Below are 12,502 nucleotides of genomic sequence, written 5' to 3' on the forward strand. Positions count from 1 at the left end.
AGCAACATTGATTTAAATACTCAGGTCTTCAGTAGTTTATATCATTGATCTGATACAGAAAGTTGAAATAACTGGTCTGAAAGACTGGCACTTTCCATTTTTAAACATTGCCATAAACTTCTGAATTTAATTTTGTCTGGGTTTTTAGGGATACTCTACTCTGAACATCTCTCTGCAAGTCACTTGAATGACACTACTTTCATGCTTATACAAACATATGGCAGGGACAGTAAAGTTTGGTTGAACCTTGGGAATGCCGATAATGAGGTTTCTCTTAAATATGTAGATAAACTGAGTAGATTTAAGTAGGGTTAGGTTTTGTACCTGAAATGGGAGAAATACCTCCCCTTTCCCCGATTTAGGCTTATTTCCCAATGATCAACCCAGAAATGCTATTCTGAGCTCTCGTTAAGGTCAATTTCTGAGGTAATGCTGTTCACTAGCTCCTATCCACCCCCAACTGTTAAGCAGTATAATGGCCAAGTCATTTCCTAAGTGTTCGTTTTGTGCTCAGAATTGCACCCAGTGCCTGGGAACAGCAGGAGCATGGGTCCAAACTAGTGTCATCCCCAGCCCTTGCTCATGACCAGTCAGCACTTTATGAGGCAATCAGCACACAAGTCAGATCCAGTGTTTTTCAAACTGTTTTTGGTGGGGCAGGGGCTGAGGGGGGGCAGCTAAACCACTTCTTCAAATAAAAATTCATGCAGACTTCCCACCTAGGTGACAAAAGCAATTCAGCTCTGGCTGAATTGGGGCCTGGGGGTGTCCAGGGCCCCACCCTGGACTGCCAGGAACCCCACTCTCAGAGCAACCACCGCTGAAGCATTTCCAGGAAGAGCCTTGCAGAAAGAGTGAAGTGCTATGGTGTGTGGTACATGCAATAAATACAACAGGCATTCAGAGGGAGAGCAAGCAGGCTCTGTGGAGAGGAGACTTAAACTGGCCCCAGAGAAGGAGGGAAAGAATGGAGAGCATTCCAGGCAGGGAAGCCACATGGAGAGACACAGAGGTAGGAGTGAAAGGGCTTGAGGGGCTGGAGAGTGCCAATAAGGAGGCACTCACTAGCCTGAATGGGGCACAAAGTGCATGCACATTGGCTAAAGAGCCTATGGTAGTACAGGATCGGACAGATCAAAGTAATTTTGATTTGATTGGGCACAAAACCAGGGGCTATTGCAGGTCAGAGAAATAGTGCCAACTGGACTGCAATGGCCTTAGGGGTAATAATAATTCACAGGGGGCTGGGCCTTCCTTCAACTGAGAAAGGTATTTTGGTGAATGGCAGCGTATTTCAACTATAAAAATTAAAATAATAGTTCACTTTGAAGAGACAAATTGAAGCCCATCCTTCCGCAACTCTTGTAGGAATAGACTATTGAACCCAGGGCAGTTGTTTGTTTTTACACCAATTACCATAAAGTGGTAGCTTAATCCTGCCTCAGGTTTTGTGCATGTCCTTAAACTCGGTGAGGGTAAAATGAGCAAGAAACTACTAGTGGAAAGACCTGGGTTTCGATCTCCATCTCTGTCACTAACTTGCTGTGTAAGCTTGAGCCAAACAATCTAATGGAGCTTAATATCAGACTAGATCAGTAGCCCTTTGCTACAGAGGTGATGGACCCTTTTAGAATCCAATGAGGGGATGCCTGGGTGGCTCATTGGTTGGGTGCCTGCCTTCAGTTCAGGTCATGATCCCAGAATTCAGGATCGAGTCCCGCGTCAGGCTCCCTGCGAGGAGCCTGTTTCTCCCTCTGCCTATAACTCTGCCTCTCTGTGTCTCTCGTTAATAAATAAATAAATCTTGGGGCAGCCCCGGTGGCGCAGTGGTTTAGCGCCGCCTGCAGCCCAAGGTGTGATCCTGGAGACCGGGGATCGAGTCCCACATCAGGCTCCTTGCATAGCATGGAGCCTGCTTCTCCCTTTGCCTGTGTCTCTGCATCTCTCTCTCTCTCTCTCTCTCTCTCTCTCTCTCATGAATAAATAAATAAAATCTTCTAAAAAATAAACCTCATATTCTTTAAAAAAAATTAAAAAAAATAAATCTTAAAAAAAAAAAGAATCCAATGAGACCTATATACCCAAGCTATGCAAAATGGTATATATAATTGGGGGGGGGGTCCTGAAAATCCCTCCACAAACCGCAGAGTGTGATACCAACCCTGAAGTAAGAACTGCTGGCTTAGATGATTTCCCGGGGTCCTTCCAACTTTAAATTTTGTGATTTACCCTAGGTAGAAATTGTTTCCTCAGTCTGACAACTTTGGTCATTCATTTCTTCAAGATAAGGTATGTCAATTGTCTATCATGGTGTCCAAGTCCTCAGTGTGCCAGGTCCCCTCTAACCTCTCTCCGTCACCCATTTCATGACAACCCAAATTCACAATAATCCTTCCTTTTTCTAACTTGCTACATCACTTGAAATGTCTACCACTCATTTTGATCCTTGATTATATTACCAAACATCTAAGCACCTAAGTATATGGCAGAGACCAGTAGTTCTCAACCCTATCAAACTCCACACCTTTCTCAGACCATTTATTCTGTAATGCTCTTACAATCGTAAAGGGTAGTCACAGATGATAACCTACTTATGTGTATAATTCTAAAAAATAATTCCCTACTGGTGATAGAAAGGAGTACCAAAAGGAAAATAATTCAAGACAAAATAATGTTTATTTCAATATATAAATTTTCAAAGACAACACCAGAAGATCAAAAAAAAGTCTTGCCTCCAATTGAGAAATTGTCAGACTTGGGCAATTGAGAAATTGTCAGACTTGGGGCTGAAGATATATAAAGAAGACAGTTTTCAAAGGGCTTATAACCTAATTGGATTAACTGTATTATGCATTTTTTTTAGCCATTCATGGTATATACACTTACTCTTTTACACATATTTGCCTTAAGCCTTGGAGGTCAGGAAACATCTTCCACTTAATCCTAATATAGAGATACAGATACAGACACACACACACACACACACACACACACACACACACACGTGCTCTTTTCTCTCCCAAGACTACGCACACGGACCAGTGCCTCTCCCGGCTAGGGCTAACCCCTCCACTGGTGCTCCACGGCCCTGTCATGTCCACTCCTCCCCACTTGGTGATGCTCCTCCATGGACTCTTCCCTCTCACACTCTATTAACTTTCCCTGCTCCACTGAATCATGCCCATTAGCATAATAGGCTATTATTTCTCTCACCTTAAAAACCGCTCCCTCTCTTGTATGTTCTCTGGCCACAGCCCCATTTCTTCTTCTCTTGGGGACTCCTTGAGAATCACCTGTGTTCTTCCTCTCTCAGTTCTCTCCCACTATTTCCCCTTGAACCTACTAGTCAGGCTTTTACACTCCCCTCCACAAATTGCTCTGATCAAGGTGACCTCCATGTCTTCATGTCCCAAGGTCAGTTAAGGTTCCCTGATCTCCCTTGATTCATCATCAGCCTTTGACCCAGCTGACGCTCTGTTCCTGACTGAAACTTCTTCACTTGGCTTCCAGGAGCCTGCACTTCTTCCTGTTTTCTTCTGACTTCTCGAGCTGTTCCTTCTCAGTCTTCTCTGCTGCTTATTCCTTAACTCCCTGACCCCTAAATGCAACAGCCCTCAGTCATTGAACCCCCTCTTGGCTTTCTCTCACTCACTTACATGGTGATCTCATTTAGTTCCATGGCTTTAGATGGCATGTACATGGTGAGGTCTCCCAGATTTCTCCCCCTTACCCTGGAAGTCTTCCTCAAACACCAGATTTGTAGATCCAACTTCTTCCTCAACAGATCCCTCAGTCAAGTACCTCAGACTTAGAATGGTCAAAGCTGAGCCACTGATTGTCCTGCCACACACCTATCCCACCCAGTTTTGTTTGGCTCTGTAATTCCAGCTGCTCTGACCAAAAACCTTAGAGATCCCCTCCTTTGCATCCATTTTCTCACACATTCCACACCCAACTTCATAGCAACAAATCCTACCAGCTCTACTTACAAAACACAGGCCAAATTCAACTGCTTCTCACCACCTCCACTGCTACTATCCTGGTATAAGCCGCTACCATCTCTTACCTAAATAGATGCAATTACCAGTCTGATTTCCCTGCTTTCACTTTTATAACCAATTCAAAACTTGGCAGCCAGACTGCTCCAGTGAAAGGGTAAGGTAGATTATATTAGTTGTCTGCTCAAAACCTTTCAAAGGATCCCTGTACGCCCCACTCAGAAGTTAGTCCTCACTCTGCCCTATGAGACTACGGGATCTTTCCACTCTCTCTGAAATTTCTGATTTCATCTCCCAGGCTTTGCCCTGGTTCATTCTGCTTTAGTTCAACCTGTTCTTTACTGTTTCTGGAAGACACCAGGCAGGATCCTGCCTCAGGGCCTTTGTACATGTTTTCCTCTCCGCCTGGAATGTTCTTCCAAGACACAGGCAGAGCCTATTCCTCCACCTCCTTTTTTGTCTTTATTCAAATATCACCTTCTCCAGCAATCCTAAAATGGCACCCCCAACACCTCCAGGCCCTTTCTTGCTCTGTTTTGCTCCTGAGCACTTATCGCCAATACAACACCTGCTTTCCTTTTCATATTTGTTATCGATGGCCCCATTGGAACATAAGCTCCATGAGGCAGAGTTTACAGTTTGCTGCAGAACACTCAGCAATCACAACAGTCCCTCCACCCATTTGCAGTGCAGTAAACCTGGTGGCTGAAATAAGAACGGATAAAGCATTGCTCTGAACAATAAAGTAAAAATGTATGCAAGTACAACAGCCTGGAAGCCACCAACTAAGGTGGCTTCTTTAAAAAAAAAAAAAAGTCACTTGTCCGTGTCAACATTCTGGAACAGGGTACGGTCTTAAAATCCCTAAAATAAGTTTGAACCTGTTTTTAGTTGCTTAACAGAAAATATAAAACTGGAAAAACTACCTGTTGCCCAGAAGTACAAGACTGCTCTTCTAAAAGCACAAAGGCTATGTAGTTGGTACTACATGCTTTTTCACCCATGCCTCTTGTAAAAGTATGTTGTCCTTTGAATGAAGAGTGATACCTGCTGCCCTACCCATTAGGAGGACATGAACTCTACATTGTGCTTCCTTGAAATCAAGGAAGGAATTTATTTGTAGGGCTGCCAGGAAGGGGCAGGCCATCATCTTTGGTCATAAAACAGTTCTCGGTTCCTGTTGCAGTTTACCCTTCTGTACGGAGATCAGATTAATAACCACCCATTGAAAAAAAAATAACCACCCATTGAGCATTTACTCTGAGCTAGGCACCATGCTCAGTCCTCTAGACACATTATCTCATTGAATCCTTCAGGAAACCCCTTTGAAGTAGTACCCTCATTTCACTGATGATATATAACCAGTCTCAGAGAGGCAATTCCCCCAAGGTGACACAGTGAAGTCAGAATTTTGATCCAAGGCTAATAGACTTTAAACAGACTGTAATAGATTTAAATAGATTTTAAAGCTATGCTTTCTGCTCTGTTGTCTGTGACCCTGGTCATACTGGTATCATCTAAATAGGTGAATAAATAAGTAAATAGGTGACAGTGACAAACTCCATGTATGAAGAAATCCTGGCAGGAATTTCGAGCACTGATCCTTCCTGTGTCCTAAGGCATTTTTATAGGTGGGAAAAAAACCCTTTAGGTATCTAGTAAGTCCTAGCAATCTTAATGGGAAATCAGATAAAATTTTCTTTTACTTTCTGTCTTGAGGTCAAGTTCAATGTGAAGTATTTCATTCCAGTTACTTCAAATGCTCTGAGACAGTTAGGTTAAACACAAAAAGCATTAGTGATACATTTAAGCTCTAGTACACAAAGTAAACAAACACTACATATTGACTAGTCTGAATTTAAAAGAAGGAATCATCTCCCCCAGAAGCACACAGCAACATCAATTTGTCAATGAAAAAGAACTGATAAACTGAAGTCCAAGACTTTTTCTCCCCAACGTCTGAGAAAACAGACTATATCAAGCAAGGATCCATGCACTTGCCAAGTTGAAACACATAAGGACAGATTGATGTCATCTGTCCCTAACAAACAACCTTATGAAAATGTAAAAGGAATCAATTTGAAAATCAATGATTAACTGCGTGATACTTCAAGAAATTGCATTTTCAAGTCACACATCGTTTAAGGGTGATTTATATACCAAATAAAGAGACAATTTGCCTTCTGAAAGGGGTTAGCTGTATCTATTCAACATCAAATCAGAAAACAATTATAAAAGTTCCAAGAGATGAAAGAGATAACATACCTGTGGCACTTTAAAAGATTATATTTCTACATAGATGTTGCATCACTAAGATTTTTGGAAAGGGGTGGAGTGCTTTTTTTAAAATCTTACTTTCTCTCACACACTATTAAAAAATTCCAAATGATTTTAAAATATACAGGAGGAAGCTCAAATATGACCGTAACAGAATGGTTGCATTTGTTTAGTGAAATCAAACTTTGTAGGAGATATATTTATAATATAACATACTTCACATTTTCATATTAAGACTTTAAAAATGTCATTATTTTAAGAAAATAAAAGGCATTAGGAATAGCTAGCAGGATTTTTGTGGTTAGTTTGCAAGACTGAATAATGTGAAATATATTTTCACCTGCCCTTTGTAAGTCTCTGATTCAAACTGACAAACCAATCTAATCAATATGGTACAGTTTGTACAAACTTTAAACCCAAACCACAGTAATTATACTAAATACATTTGAAAACTTAAAAAAGCAAAAAAAAGCAAAAACCTTGGGTGAACACATACAATGCCCTCTCTCCGCACACTGCACCTGTAACGAGCTCATAGCTATTTTGACTAGAAGCGTCTCACAACTACAGCTGATCTTTGGGTGCGTCTCTAACAAGCTTAACCAAGCCTGTCTACTTCATCACCTGGAGAGGTATTAACCCCTGAAGTCGCCATCCTGCCAGTCTCTTCCCAGCTTTTCCCAGCAAAGAAAGCACCTCAGCTGCCATGTTGAAGATGCTCTTTCACACTGTAGCTAGAGTCCCCTCCCATAATGCCTTAAGAACATCCCCCAGCATGCATCAGATAATGTTTTTTCTAGGTCATAGGATCTTATAATTGGGATCCTATCTATATGTGTTGAAATGAGGAGATCTAGGAGCCAATGCTGCTGCCTACACACTTCACATACACTGTGTATAATTAGGTACCTGTTCCTCATTTTAAGTCCTCACAACACACTTGATTTTTACATCTGAAGCTTTCAAATGTTGGGAAACGGGTGTATAGATTTTGGGGACAGACCATGCTAGAAATGGCACCTACTGACAAAGCATATTATGATCCAACTTTAATAGACATCAGGAGGAAGGGAGAAAAAACTAAGTTCTGGGAGGCATGTATTTGGAGAGAAATAAAAAAGGGTTCAGTGCCGTAAAAGGAGAGTAGATAGCACAATGCCAAATTCAACATCCTAGGCTACTGCTGAGGATTAACTGCCGCTGCTCAATGGGAGGGCACATTGTGCCATGGTGTAAACTTTAATTTTGTCTGCAAAGCCTCCTGTTTCCTAAGTATGTTTTCTCTATGGGAACACAGTTATGGTTTTAATATAAGCTAATCAAAACTAATTGGGTTACAGAACTTAACTTTCAAATTAAATTAGTTATAATAAACGTATTTTGTCCGAGAGACTGTATCTCTATCCTGTCATGTTACCTATAAATAACAAAGTAACACAAATTGCAGGCTACCAATCAGGAGTATAGGTCTAAAAAAAAAATCTGTGACCAGCATTAATACTTCCCCAAGTATAACTTCGTGTAACAGGGAGAATTTTGCAACTATACCTTTTTCTGCCACATGACCTACCCTCCACATTTGCTAGAGGAGGAGCCAGTCCAACAGGTTAGTTCTTTGCTAATGTTGTTTCCCAGTACTTTATATTGTTACAAATTATGCAACAATGTAGTCTTATGTCATTTCTTACAAAATGGCCAAATAAGTCACTACAATTCACCCATATGGCCACCATGTGAAACTGAGTTATGGGGTTTTTTTTGTTCGTTTAAAAAAAAAAACCACTCTGCTCTTCAGTATTAAATATACCTTTATAAGTGAGACTAATATAAGAACTCAAAGACTGATAAATCTGTCAAAGATTGACATCCTGTAGCCATACAGTCAACTCTCAAATATTAGCACTAGTAAAGAGAAGGGTACACACATTCAGAAGACTGCAGAAGACTCAAAAAGTTATTTTTTCAATTCTTACTTAGCATTTCATTATAGGCATGCCTGACTTTTTAGAAATTAAAGAGTTCTTCACTAAAGGAGGAAGCCACATGACACTAAATACAAGAAGCCGTGGAAAAGCACTCCTAGAGTTCATGTCCCCATACTAGGGATGAGGATTACTTTCCATTCTGTTCTCTTCACGTTCATTCGTTTCCCTGGCCCACGTAGGCTTCACTAAGGTGAGGGAGGCAGGGAAGGAGGGTAATAAAGAAATTAGGTATTTCTGCTTTGAAGTTTGAATTAGGTATTTCTGCTTTCTACTTCAAAGCAGAAATACCTAGATGCCAATCTAGGAGGACCCTCTGAAGTGTCAAAGGCACTCCAAAGTATCTGTAAACTTTTGAACACAACTGGCCATATGTTTCTGCCAATGCATTTGGCAACTCGGATTCTTTGCCTTGGTTTTTTTTTCTCTTACATATCTAGATGGGTTGTAGGCCAACTGCTATAAATGTTTATATTTGTAGGGTGTGTGTGTGTGTGTGTGTGTGTGTGTGTGTGAGAGAGAGAGAGAGAGAGAGAGAGAGAGAGAGAGAGAGAGAGAAGGGATGCCAAGTGGGAAGCAGGGAGGAAACAGACTCTGTGGATCAATAAATCAACTGTAGAAGTCTGAATACTACTGCCCTCAGGATGGCACCCCGCCTATTTCCCAAAGGAAATACTAACCTCACTGATAGAACCCTTACCTCAGTTATCAATCACGGGATAGTGTGCTAAGCAGCTGAATTCAGGATGGCTAATTTGGGCCTGCTGATGAAAATTTCTGGTTTAAGATTTTTCTAACACAGGCTAATCAGGAGAATTTAGCCCTGAGCTACATAAGAACATTAAGTCTCAAATTTCTTTATGCTTGGAATTCAAAAATAGTTATTAGCTCAAAAGAATTAGATCTTCTGTTTCAAGTTTATAACCTATTATAATTAAGGTGACTCTCAGAAGACCAGAAATACTAGAGAGACAGCATTGTATGCAGGGTTTTGGTCCTAGAACACATAACCTCTTGTCTATTTCCTCATCTGCAAAATGAGAAAAGTAGATTCTTATTTTAAGAGAACACAGGCCAGTAAAAGTTTTAAAAGCAAAGAAGGATAGTGAAGGGATGGACACAGCGGCCTTTGGGGGTGGGGGTGGGGTAAAGGGGTATAGACATTTTAAAAAAACGAAAACCCTACCATTTGCTATCACCATCATCTCATAAGATACAGAAGGTATTTAAGGCCCCCAAATTAGATGGATAAATCTTATAATAACAACTAATCATTTAAATGGGAAGAATTTAGCCTTAAAAACTCATGGCCTGCTGTCCTCACTTCACCCTGGACCACTAAAACCTCCTGACTGACCACCATTGGTCTAAAAAATCAATGTTTGGGAAACACTTTACGAAGTCATTTTGAAGGCCCAAGATGCGAACACTGGGATTCTGATTTTGGTCACTGCTCAAGGAAAAAGATTTTACTTAGATTTCAATGATCACTCCCCCTTTTATTAAATTAGTGGTGATGGTTTAAATTTTATAGGTTGTGCAGAGTAAAAAGTTTTCCCATTTTACTTATCTGGATATTCCCTTTTTAATACAAACATGGAGATTGGCAGGGTTTTCCTACTACAAACAGAATCAGGGTGACTGTTAGTATGGTTAAAACTTCATTTCCTCCGAGAGCTGATAAAATTACAAATTTAGAACTTTCAAAGAATACTTACAGATTCCCTTTTCCTCTTAAGAAGAGCACGTATATCTTTTGTGATTTCAATCTGCAATAAAAGACAACATTTATGGGTATATGGACATGAAAAAATAACCCCTTTAAAAAAAACTCAAATGCTGTTTCACATTACACCTATGCACCTTAGCTCATAATGAGCCAGGTATTACAGGAAAACAAAGATGTGACTAGAGATAACTGGATGGCTAGAAGTAATGCTATTGGGATCACAGAAAAGTAACTCAGCCTAAGAAACAGCAGTCAAAACTGTGCGAAAATGGCAAGATTGGAAAAATGGGCAGAGGAGCTGAATTTCTCTGAAGAAGCTATCGAGATGGCCAACAGGCACATGGAAAGGTGCGCAACATCACTCATCATCAGGGAAATGCAAATCAAAACCACAATGAGATATCGCCTCACACCTGTCAGGATGGCTGTCATCAAAAAGACCAGAGATAAGCGTTGGCGAGAATGTGGAGAAAAGGAAAGCTTTGCACAGTGTTGGTGGGAATGTAAATCAGTGTAGCCACTATGGAAAACAGTATGGGGGTTGTGTAAAAAATTAAAAATACAACTATCATATGATCCAGCAATCCCACTTCTGGAAACATAGTCAAAGGAAATGAAAACAGGTTATCAAAAAGATATCCACACTCCCATGTTTGCTGCAGTATTCACAATAGCCAAGATATGGAAACAACCTAAGTGTCTACTGATGGATGAATGGATAAAGAACATGTGGTATATACATATAGTGGAATATATTCAGCATGAGAAAGGAGGAAAGCCTGCCATTTGCAACAACATGGATGTACCTTGAGGACGCTATGCTTTGTCAGATGAGCCAGGCAGAGAAAGACAAATGTTGCAGGATGTCACTCATATGGGGAATGTAAAAAAGCTAAAACTCATAGGACCAGAGTTGAATGGTGGTTAACAGGAGCTAGAAGGAGGAACCAGGGAGATGTTGTTAAAGGGTACAGACTGCAACTAGAAAATGAGGAAGTTCTGGAGATCAAATACACAGCACGGTGATCACAGTCGAAATACTGTGTCATATACTTCAAAACTGCTAAGAAACTAGATCTTAAATGTTCTTACCACAAAAAAAGAAATGATAATTACGTGATGCAATAGAGGCATTAGCTAAAGCTATGGTGGTAATCATAACAATATATAAATGTATCAAATCAATCTGTTGTACACCTTGCACAATGTTATATGTCAATTATTTCTCAATAAAAATTTTTTAAAGTAAAAATAAAAAGAAAATGGCAAGAAGCAGGGAGTCATGCTCTTACTAGTTTTATCTGTACCTCTTCACCCCCCAAACCCACCAGGACAGGAGCCAAGTTCAGGGACAAAGTCTAACCAGAGGAAACCAGTCAATCTACCCAGACATCCTCACCCCAAGTGCCTGCAGGCGCCTAGTGACTGTCCCATCAAAACCCAAAATGAATAATGTCCTTTAAACACTGCAAGATTCTTTCCAAATTAAAATACAGCACTTCTCTAGGCAAAAACCTAGAGATATTTTCATCTTCCCTCAATGAATACACAGATCAGTTTTGTGATGTTCTTCAAGATAACATATGCTATGAAGGCTTAGGGTCAGTTTACAGCTGAGGATTAACCTATTTTGTACACTGCAGGAGAAAACGACTTAGCATTTGAATGCTCAGAATGGTAAAATAAGGTCCTTCCATAACTTGACATTGCTTACTTACATTTCAACACTGCAGGGATGTCTGGGCACGACTATGATTTTGAAGAAGAAATGAAGTCTTATTTCCATGCAGCAATAGTCAGGTACTACTTGCAAATAACTAGGAGAAAAACCCTTCAAACTGCTTTTTTTTTTAAATCTAGACACCCCAGTGGAAGTTACAATCATCCATATGATTAATGACTACCCTAACTACCTGGTATTAACTAAGTTCATTCTATTTTGCTACTATCAGAATGATGAAGGAAATAATGATTTTTACCCAGACTGATAATTAACAGAGTGTGCCTTTTGTGTTGTTTTTTTAAATTGAACTACTTTTCCACTTCAAATGAATATCCACAATCTACTTTTGGAGACTGGGGTGCCGGGGGCAGTGTCAGTACATGCATGAACACAGGCGGTTAAGAGTTCTTAGAAACAGAAGGCATGCTACTTAACATTTTCTTCTTTTTCTCCCAAAGAGCTAACATTTGATATTAACATAGGCAAAGTAAATCTCTGCATATACATGTTCCAATAAAGTCCAAAGAGCTCAAAAAGCGAATGCTGGGGAAAAAAGACTTCATATTTATATATTTATATCTATCTATCTATCTATCTACCTACCTACCTACACATACATACATACACACACACACACACACACACACACACACACACACACACACACACAGTTTTCCCCACAGTTTATTTCAAGTAACTGATAAGCAACAAAGACCAACTTTCAACAAAGTCATTTGAAGACCTGTGGGTGGCAGGGAGAAACATAAAACTATCCACTAGTTTGCTTAATTTG

General features: G+C 40.2%; 1 protein-coding gene across 4 annotated transcripts in view; it reads right to left on the bottom strand.

Moving 5' to 3' along the window:
• The window catches only part of ACSL4 (acyl-CoA synthetase long chain family member 4), a 77,234-nt gene that overhangs the window by 39,557 nt on the left and 25,175 nt on the right, over positions 1–12,502 (bottom strand). For 3 of the 4 annotated variants that reach the window (XM_026014830.2, XM_026014826.2, XM_026014831.2), the window contains exon 2: positions 9,976–10,026. The gene's annotated coding sequence lies outside the window, so the exon portion shown is untranslated. Of the gene's footprint in view, positions 1–3,730; positions 3,843–9,975; positions 10,027–12,502 lie in introns of those variants that run through there. The other variant, XM_026014827.2, reaches the window with a different exon arrangement.

The sequence above is a fragment of the Vulpes vulpes genome, chromosome X (assembly GCF_048418805.1).
Source record: "Vulpes vulpes isolate BD-2025 chromosome X, VulVul3, whole genome shotgun sequence".
NCBI lineage: Eukaryota > Metazoa > Chordata > Mammalia > Carnivora > Canidae > Vulpes > Vulpes vulpes.